The 7,993-nt window shown below is 35.7% G+C and overlaps 1 long non-coding RNA gene across 1 annotated transcript; it reads left to right on the top strand.

The window, feature by feature from the left end:
* Nucleotides 1-4,130: 4,130 nt before the first annotated feature.
* Nucleotides 4,131-7,545, top strand: LOC147492036 (uncharacterized). The gene is made up of 2 exons (XR_015199240.1): nucleotides 4,131-4,498; nucleotides 7,342-7,545. It is a non-coding gene; the product is annotated as an uncharacterized LOC147492036 (long non-coding RNA).
* The last annotated feature ends 448 nt before the right edge of the window (nucleotides 7,546-7,993 follow it).

Raw genomic sequence — 7,993 nt, 5'->3', positions numbered from 1 at the left:
CTTTGGGGTTGGGCTGTTTTTGGTGTAATTGGTTGTCTTTGTTTTGCTTTGTTGGGTTGAGGTTAGGTTGTGAGGTCGGATTGAATGTTGGGTTTGTGTGGGAATTTTGTCGATTTAAGCTTGTAACAAGCTTTAATGGTGGCCCAAACGATTTTTCAGATCTAGTTTGGTGATGTTGGGATGTAAGGATTTGAGGTTTTAGTTTTCATTAATGTTGTTGGTTTTTCATTTGGAGTCGAACCGACTTGAGGGGAATGGGAGTGGTGCCGGAAAATTCGGTGGGAATTTCTTTGGAGGAGGAGAAATGGGTGAGGAAGATGACCATTTCGATTTGGGCTTGGGGCTTTGGGCCTAACCCTTTGGTTTTATGTGGGCGGATTCTATTATTTTGTTGGGCGGTTTTGTTTTAAGTGGTTGGGCCATTTTTCTATATGTTTAGTTTGGGCAGTTTAAATTAAAGTTTGTGGACCAGTTTAACTTAACAGTTTTTGGGCCCGTTTCTGATATTGCTTGGGCCAGTCTATATAATTTAATATAGATCCCAATTGGGTCAGGTAGAATTAATAAGTGGACTTTTAGACTTCCGGGTTCTAAGGTTTGGGCTTGGCCAGTTGGGTCCGAACCATGACCTTAGTCACGAGCCCATGAGCCATGCACCTTTGACCTTAGCCATGAACCATGGCTATGACCATGAACCTGTCGAACACGAAAACGACAGTTTGACTTTGACTTTGACCATCGACCGTTGACTTTGATGGTTGACTTTGACCTTTGACCATGGACGGTTGACTTTCACCTTTGACTTTGACCATGACAGTTTGGCTTTGACCATGACATGTTGAGTTTGACCTTGACCATGAGGTGTTGACCTTTGACCGTTGACCGTTGACCGTTGACCGTTGACTGTGGAATGTTGACTTTTCTAGTTTTTCATATGTTTGATTTAGATGGATAAATATAGTAATAAAATATTGTCGAATATTATATAACTTGGTTGGTCATTATCTAATTTAGATTTGACGTGAGTAGTGTGTAAAACATTTATATATTGGGCTTTGATTGTGGGAATGAGCATTTTAATTTGTGCTACGTTTTATGTGTATATTATATGGACACATATAGTAATAAAATGCTGTGGAAGCTTGTATAACTTTGGTTGTCATTATCTAAGAAAGATTTGACATTTATGTTGTGTATTTTTGACACGTGACGATATTGAGATGTTAGGAGACATTATATTCCTAATACGTTATAATAAAGATGTATGCGATACGTTGAAGCATTGTGACATGATATAATATGCTGGGATAGTTGTATTAATGCAATATCTTGGAGAAATGTATATACACTCCATTATTTTATATGTGAGATGCTAATATAGTATTGGTGAATATTTGCCCACGGGAGTGTGGTGTAGTGCAATAATATATTGGCACGTGAAAGAATGAAATATGGTTATGAGATATATTGAGATGTTTCTATATATAGTGGCTTAGTGCAATAAGGTAATTGATTGACCTGGACGTGATATAGTGGAACATGATTATGAGTCATTAATTATGACACTGAATAAATTTCATAACGAAAATCCTAGAGCGACTACCATAACTTTCGTGTGATTGGCCCCCGGCGTTTGAGTTAAAATTTGAATGGCCTTCGGCTGACCCTCTGGCGTTTTAGTTAAATTTTGAATGGCCTCTCCGGTAGCCGAATAGTGGCTTGATTATTCCGTTCGCAAAATAGAGCGATGACGCTAATATTTTATGCCGAATAGTGGCGGTGCTTACATAGATTTGGCTTCCGTGTGAGGATTTACGGTGTCGCGGCATCCCGCTCAAGGTGGTTACGCCGCGGAGTGGCTCATTATGTAAGGGAGGCATGTGGATGTACATGTTCGGCGTTGGGTAGCGATTGTGGTAGCCGGGGAAACTAGGTAAGACATAGATCTGACGTGATTTTAGGGACACGCAAAGAAAGCCCGAAATAATATAATTATGGTAATATCTTGGTTAATGATGTATCTTTAAATAGATGAATGTATATAATATGTTTGGTTGGTTATTTGTTTAGTTGAACCTAAAAGCCTCGATGGAGGAATTACATGCCTTATTTATTATGAGTATAGTTTGTTGTGTGGTTAGTGTGAAGTTAAAGGCGCTCGGTGGAGGAACTACCCGCCTTAATTAGTATTCTTAAGGATGTTATATTAGGATTTGAAAGTTAAAGTGCCTCGGTGGAGGAACTAACTGCCGTAGGGATTGTGTATATACATGTATAATTATATGTTATATTTTAGAGCTACTCACACCAGCATTGTTTATAATGCTGACCCGATTTGCATGTTTGCTTATCGGGGGTGTTCATTCAATGAACATAGTTGATAAGTTTTGACAGGTTTAATGTTGAAGAAGATTGGTTGCGGCTTGTGGTTTGCGTTAGCGTTGCATCTCAGGATGTGTCTTGTTTTCCTTTGAGGTGATATAGATTTTCAGTTGAGATAATGTTATTTGCATTTTCATTTGTAAATTATTTTTGAAATGAATAGGACTGTTGTTTTAAGTTAAAAATTTTATTGGTTTTAATTATCCGCATATTTAAACGTTTTATGGGTTTTGGGAATGGAGAGTGTGTCGCACCTCGGAGATCGAAGAGTCGGAAACAAATAATGTTTTTTCGAATTCTGTCGAAATTCGGGGTGTGATAGTTTGGTATCAGAGCATTTGGTTAGCTTAGACTTAGGTGAGTCTAGGTGATTCTCGGATCGTAGTTTATGGGTAGTGTTTAAAAGGTATTATTTTCAAAACTATTTCCGCTAGTTGTTTTACTTTTACAAAGAAAAATGAAAGAGATATAGAAATAAAGAGAGTCAATATTTTTCTTGATTGGATTGTATGTGTAATGTGTATATTTATATTAGTTACTCTTGTGGAGTGCATATGAAATGATTTTTTTGTTTCCTTATCGTATGAGGAGTAGTTACATTTATTATATGTTAATTATTAACGGGTTTGATCAAAATGAGCTGTGCTGCGGTAGTATTGTTTTATTGTTGGTGATCATTTTCACATGGGTTATGGATTAAGTGCGATAACCTGTCGGTGAACTTTGTATTTGAGTGTTATGTTATTATTCAAGAAACAAGGAGATATTTTAATCTATATTGAATGAGCTGCATTAACTGATGACTTTGTGACGTACTGAGTAAGGAACTAATTGCCTCGGTATTGGAGGAACTATCTCGCCTCACTCGTACATTGTAATGGATGAATAGTATTTTTTAAGTATAAGAGATTAATCTGTTAGAGGTGATTAGTTAGAAATTCTTTTGAATAATAAAATAAAATATACGTGTATTCTTTTTGAGATGTGTATACTTGCGTATACACGTGTATTCTTTTTGAGATGTGTATACATGCGTATACACGTTTTTATATTATTGTATATAGGTGAACTATTACCGTGCGTATATGATTGATTAATATCGTTAAATTAGTTTCACATGATTTTTGCATATATCGAAGTATTTATTCTGAATTGTTTTTTGTTTCATGATTCTATATGATTTTGATAGATGAATAAAAAAAAAAAAAAAAATCATTTTTGATACGTGTTATATTTTGGTTGCAAGCATGAATTAGGATTCAAGGGTTGTTTTAAATTTAATTTTTCTCGATAGCATGACTAAAGTAAATATAAAGTTTTATGGTAGTATCAATGACATGAGTGATTTTTATTTTTAAGTGTATCGATGAAATTGCATGCTAAAAGATATGATATATTTAATCGTGCTGCATTTAAGTTTTTGATAATAATTTGTTTTAATATAGGCAGTTAAACTATGATAGATTTTGTAATGGCATGAGGGCGTATATTCTGGAATTAATTAAAATAATTAATACCAATGTTATCTTGTTTAAGTTTAATCAACGTGCATTCTTGTATAGGTTCTAAGTTAATAACCAACGTTTTGTTAAGATATTTTTACTTAATCTGGGGCCGAGATTCTTTTGAGAATGTATAGCTATAAGACCCTATTTTATATTTACATTATTTAGCGTAACAATATTTAATATTTTCTGTATTTTGATCAGTATTTTTTCTGGTCAACGTGCTAGCATGTGGAATACCAAATAGTTAAGGAGGGAATACTAAATAGAAATTTCGTATAATGTTAATATAGGAAACTAGCATTTGAATTTTGAATATGGATAGTGTATCTTTCATTTTTGGAAAGCTTTAAATAAAAAGGAAACAAGGTATTAACCTAAGTAACCTATATATAATCCTTTTAATAGAAATAATATTTCCATAATTAGGATATAAGAATATTTAGTAATTTGGAAGTTAAGGAGAATATAGAGTGTCTCCGGAGAAACTTGTTTTAAAACCACAAACAACACACACAAGCCTAAAACGGAGAAGAACGCGGATTTTTCGAGCTAGCTGGGATTGGTTCTCTCATTGTTCTTCGATATTTTTCTGTTTCCGATAACACGAGGTGAGTAGTTACGTTTTTATTTTTATATCGAAACTAGAGTTTTACGCGTGAACACAAAAACCTTTACTGCCGATTTTCCATCCAGTTTTCTACTTATGTATTTTCTGTCGGTACCTTTTTGTTTTATTGAAAACTGTGGGAATCCTTAATTAAACTGTCGAGGCTTATCGGGTTGTTACTGGCGGCTAAAGCCTCAAAGCAATAAATCTTTCTCTGTATTGAAATACTGTGATACTGTGGTGGTATGGGAATAGTGTGGGTCGGTCTTTTGGCACTAATGGCGTCGCCGAGACAATAAAAAAGAGAACGAAATCGGTTGTTTTGATTTACTTTTGTTGTGATGTTTGGATATGGTGGTGGGTTGTTGGATGGCTGAGGGTCGAAAGTAGGGGCGATGAAGCCTTGAGGGGAGCGCCCATGGCGTAACGCCATTCTTGAGCTCTTTGGGGTTTGGGCTGTTTTGGTGTAATTGGTTTTCTTTTTATTTTTGCTTTGTTGGGTTGAGGTTAGGTTGTGAGGTCGGATTGAATGTTGGGTTTGTGTGGGGGATTTGTCGATTTAAGCTTGTAACAAGCTTTAATGGTGGCCCAAACGATTTTCAGATCTAGTTTGGTGATGTTGGGATGTAAGGATTTGAGGTTTTAGTTTTCATTAATGTTGTTGGGTTTTCATTTGGAGTCGAACCAGACTTGAGGGGAATGGGAGTGGTGGCGGAAAAATTCGGTGGTTTCTTGGAGGAGGAGAAATGGGTGAGGAAGATGACCATTTCGATTTGGTTGGGCTTTGGGCCTAACCCTTTTGGTTTTATGTGGGCGGATTCTATTATTTTGTTGTTGGCGGTTTTTGTTTTAAGTGGTTGGGCCATTTTTTCTATATGTTTAGTTTGGGCGGTTTAAATTAAAGTTTGTGGACCGGTTTAACTTTGAAAGTTTTGGGAGTCCGTTTCGATATTGCTTGGGTTTTTGTCCATATAATTTAATATAGATCCCAATCCATTTGGACTTAAAATTAATAAGTGGACTTTTTAGACTTAGGGTTCTAAGGTTTGGGCTTGGCGGTTAGGTCCGAACCATGACCTTAGTCACGCGAGCCCATGAGCCATGCACCTTTGACCTTAGCCATGAACCATGGCTATGACCATGAACTTGTCGAACACTTAAAACGACGGTTTGACTTTGACTAGACTGCAGTTTGACTTTGACCATCGATAGTTTGACTTTTGATGGTTGACTTTGACCTTTGACCATGGACGGTTGACTTTCACCTTTGACTTTGACCATGACGGTTTGGCTTTGACCATGACATGTTGAGTTTGACCTTGACCATGAGGTGTTGACCTTTGACCGTTGACCGTTTGATTGTTGATTGGCTTTGTGGAATGTTGACTTTTCTAGTTTTTCATATGTTTGATTTAGATGGATAAATATAATAATAAAATATTGTCGAATATTATATAACTTGGTTGGTCATTATCTAATTTAGATTTGACGTGAGTAGTGTGTAAAACATTTATATATTGGGCTTTGATTGTGGACTGTGAACTGTTTAATTTGTGCTACGTTTTATGTGTATATTATATGGACACATATAGTAATAAAATCTTTGTGGAAGCTTGTATAACTTTGGTTGTCATTATCTAAGAAAGATTTGACATTTATGTTGTGTATTTTTGACACGTGACGATATTGAGATGTTAGGAGACATTATATTCCTAATACGTTATAATAAATATGTATGCGATACGTTGAAGCATTGTGACATGATATAATATGCTGTGATAGTTGTATTAATGCAATATCTTGGAGAAATGTATATACACTCCATTATTTTATATGTGAGATGCTAATATAGTATTGGTGAATATTTGCCCACGGGAGTGTGGTGTAGTGCAATAATATATTGTACGTGAAAGAATGAAATATGGTTATGAGATATATTGAGATGTTTCTATATATAGTGGCTTAGTGCAATAAGGTAATTGACACGCGTGATATATTGGAACATGATTATAAGTTATTAATGTATGACACTGAATAAATTACATAACGAAAATCTAGAGAACGACTACCACAACTCATGTGATTGGCCCCTCCGGCGTTTGGTTAAACTGAATGGCCTTCGCGGTGACCCTCCGGCATTTGATTAAAATTTGAATGGCCCTCCGGGCGAGCCGAATAATTGGCTTGATTATTCCGCTCGCAAAATAGAACGATGATGCATAATATTTTTATGCGAATAGTGGCGGTGCTTACATAGATTTGGCTTCCGTGTGAGGATTTACGGTGTCGCGGCATCCATTTCGAGGTGGATTACGCATCGGAGTGGCTCATTATGTAAAGGGAGGCATGTGGATGTACATGTTCGGTTGGTTGGCGATTGTGGTAGCCGGGGAAACTAGGTAAGACATAGATCTGACGTGATTTTAGGGACACGCAAAGAAAAGTCAAAATAATATAATTATGGTAATATCTTGGTTAATGATGTATCTTTAAATAGATGAATGTATATAATATGTTTGGTTGGTTATTTGTTTAGTTGAACCTAAGGCGCCTCGATGGAGGAATTACATGCCTTATTTATTATGAGTATAGTTTGTTGTGTGGTTAGTGTGAAGTTAAGGCGCCTCAGTGGAGGAACTACCTGCCTTAATTAGTATTCTTAAGGATGTTATATTAGTCGTTGAAAGTTAAGGCGCCTCGGTGGAGGAACTAACTGCCGTAGGGATTGTGTATATACATGTATAATTATATGTTATATTTTAGAGCTACTCACACCAGCATTGTTTATAATGCTGACCCGATTTGCATGTTTGCTTATCGGGGGTGTTCATTCAATGAACATAGTTGATAAGTTTTGACAGGTTTAATGTTGAAGAAGATTGGTTGCGGCTTGTGGTTTGCGTTAGCGTTGCATCTCAGGATGTGTCTTGTTTTCCTTTGAGGTGATATAGATTTTCAGTTGAGATAATGTTATTTGCATTTTCATTTGTAAATTATTTTTGAAATGAATAGGACTGTTGTTTAAGTTAAAAATTTTATTGGTTTTAATTATCCGCATATTTAAACTGTTTATGGGTTTTTGGGAATGGAGAGTGTGTCGCACCTCGGAGATCGAAGAGTCGGAAACAAATAATGTTTTTTCGAATTCTGTCGAAATTCGGGGTGTGATAGTTTGGTATCAGAGCATTTGGTTAGCTTAGACTTAGGTGAGTCTAGGTGATTCTCGGATCGTAGTTTATGGGTAGTGTTTAAAAGGTATTATTTTCAAAACTATTTCCGCTAGTTGTTTTACTTTTACAAAGAAAAATGAAAGAGATATAGAAATAAAGAGAGTCAATATTTTTCTTGATTGGATTGTATGTGTAATGTGTATATTTATATTAGTTACTCTTGTGGAGTGCATATGAAATGATTTTTTGTTTCCTATTATCATTATGAGGAGTAGTTACATTTATTATATGTTAATTATTAATGGGTTTGATCAAAATGAGCTGTG

Source organism: Coptis chinensis, chromosome 6 (genome assembly GCF_015680905.1).
Source record: "Coptis chinensis isolate HL-2020 chromosome 6, ASM1568090v1, whole genome shotgun sequence".
Taxonomy (NCBI): domain Eukaryota; kingdom Viridiplantae; phylum Streptophyta; class Magnoliopsida; order Ranunculales; family Ranunculaceae; genus Coptis; species Coptis chinensis.
Note: the sequence above shows the minus strand (reverse complement) of the source record. Positions and strands in the feature narration are given on the sequence as shown.